The following is a 2,577-nucleotide window of genomic DNA, read 5'->3' as shown; positions in this document are numbered from 1 at the left end:
TATGTGCATGTTTCAAACCTTTTTATTGCTTGATTATAATAGTATTAAATATTTAGATATATTTGGTAGTCTTAAATGCTAGTCATATTTTAGGTTGTCTCCATTAAGATTTGTTAGTGAATGACAACAATCATGTGAGATGAGGTTGTTTAGTAACCTTTGTTTAATTAGAAAAGTAACTGCTTTCAAACTGTCAGAAACTGAAATTTACATTTTCATATGCCACTAAGTATTTAATTTTAATAAGCACTAAATTCACATATTTTCAGTGCCAATAAAGCAATGATATTTTCTAAGTAAACACTAAGACTTATAAACTGCCAAATAGCATCTGATCATTTTAATTAAAGTGTGCATAGAAATGTTATACTTCATGAAGTCATTTTGCATGTTATCTGGTCTAAAAAATATTTGGATTAAAAAAATTATAATCTACAAAAAATTGTCAGCAAAAATTATATGTCATCCTTTGGTATAATTTGATGCCAAGGATCCCTTTTGTAATTAAATAAAAACTACACTAGATCACTATCAACAGCATGAAATATTGATCTAGAAAATATATTATTTTTAAATAATGTGATAGTTCACGATAAAACGAGGTATTTAGAGACTGATCCAAGTTTAGTGGTAGTTAACGAAGTGCAATAATTTTACCACATACATTACCATGCTCGCGTGTTGCTGAATGCAGCCTCTCACACCTCGGCTCAGAAGCAGAAGAATTTCCAGTTGAGATCATTCTGAGGGTCGGTCGCTGTTATTCAGTTAGACCCAATTTCCTAAGCCTGAACAAACATCTTAAAGAGTAAAATCAGTAAAACCACAAAAACATCATTAAGCAGAATCTCTGGATGTTCTGAGAGTTGCTGACTCCTGCTGTGTGCATCAGTGCTGCTGCTGATTCGCTATGAATTATCGCCTTCCTTGTCTGTCTTCTCTCCAAATGGCATCATCATGTTTGGTTCTTTTACTATCACCCACTAAGAATAGAAGACAGGGTAAGTTAGTATTGGTGATCACAGTTGTGTGCAGTTCTGTAGAAAGATTCTTTAAGCGGAATCTGCTTCCTTAAAGCTGGAAATACCTCATAGACTTCTTTGCCTTAGATCATAGGATGAGGTTAAATAGAATCGCAGGGGGAGGGAAAGTGGGCCAGTTTTAGAAGCAAGAAGGAGGTAAGTAAAGAAATGGAGTAAAATACAAAAAGCTATGGATCATTCTAAGCTGTACTCTGATCAAGCACTCAGAAAGGGGGAAAGAAAAAGATGTGCTGTAGATGCCTAAATGACCACTCAGGACTAATACGCATAATCACTCAAAAGTAGCTTTATATTTGGGGAAAGATTTCACATACACATAATTGCTCATAGAAAGGTAGAACTTGAAAGAATCTTCCATTCCAGCTCCCGTCTTAGCAAAATACAAGTGAGGCTTAGAAGAAAGGAGATGGTTTCTTCACCAAAGGCAGTAAGGCCTCCTTAGGGAGTGATGACCCACAACTCCTGAACCGAGACATCGGCAGCACTTTGACACTACGCTTTCCTCGACTGAAATGATCACATGATTCCAGCGCTTTTTCTCCTCTGCACATGCGCTCTCTCGTTGTGTTTAAACAGTCACCTCAAAAACCTTTCACTTTGAAAAGTATCACTATGGATCTCACTGCATAAGTTAATGCCACTGTCTTACTCAAGATCGTTTTAAATTATAACACAGGAGTAAGCACAAAATACAAGTTAAAATCACATGCGTGATGATTTGAGGAGATCGTTTAGGTCTAAGATTTAACGATTATCTTAGGCAGTTGTTTTGGGGTTTCACCCAGCCTTCATGGCTCCAGAGTCTGAGAACTGCGGGAATTTGAAATTCTCTTCTGTACTTCACTCCCTTTGGTCTTGATTCCTCTGTAAAATCTTGAAGCATCCTGCTGAGTGGTGGTAGCTGGGTTCTCTCCAGTTCTTTTGATCTCATGACAAAGGGGAGGCAGTTGTTGGTGACGACAGTTAGCCACACCATCCACTTTTTCCTTTTATTACTGACTCTTTGAATTTTACACCAAAAATATATCTTAAAGTTTTCTAAAAGTCAAGCAGTAGCTAAACTTAACTAATAATGACCATCTGCCTTGAGCTTCATGCTCGTTAAGATCTACCTTTATGGGATCAAATTAACAACAGTTGTTTGAAAATTAGATGAGTCCTAAGTAAGTTTATGTTAATGGGAGATGAACACTTCAGAAAAGAAGGGGGAGAAAGGTGGTACAACTCAAAGATTGCAATCAGTGTCACTAAATTATTCATGTAGGAACTATTGAATTGGTATATGTTTTATTATGCAAATTCTTAAATGCAAAATAAAAAGAACATAATTAGCTTATTTTGTATATCAAGAAAAATAATCTATATTCCTCTATTTATATCATGGTATAATGCTTGTAACAAAATTTTTTTTTGCTCTTTTTGCAATTTTTTATTTTTCAAACTTTTTTTTTTTAATCGTTTTATTAGGGGCTTATACAACTCTTATCACAATCCATACATACATCAATTGTGTAAATCACATCTGTACATTCAT

The 2,577-nt window shown here is 35.0% G+C and overlaps 1 protein-coding gene across 50 annotated transcripts in view; it reads left to right on the top strand.

The window, feature by feature from the left end:
- Positions 1 to 2,577, top strand: part of RIMS1 (regulating synaptic membrane exocytosis 1) — a 545,565-nt gene that overhangs the window by 426,723 nt on the left and 116,265 nt on the right. The gene's annotated exons all lie outside the window — the stretch shown is intronic.

This window comes from Echinops telfairi, unplaced genomic scaffold, assembly GCF_000313985.2.
Source record: "Echinops telfairi isolate 266 unplaced genomic scaffold, ASM31398v2 ScPeMD7_3533;HRSCAF=4204_0, whole genome shotgun sequence".
In the NCBI taxonomy this organism is placed as follows: domain Eukaryota; kingdom Metazoa; phylum Chordata; class Mammalia; order Afrosoricida; family Tenrecidae; genus Echinops; species Echinops telfairi.
The sequence above is the reverse complement of the archived record's forward strand: the minus strand, read 5'-3'. Positions and strand labels throughout refer to the sequence as shown.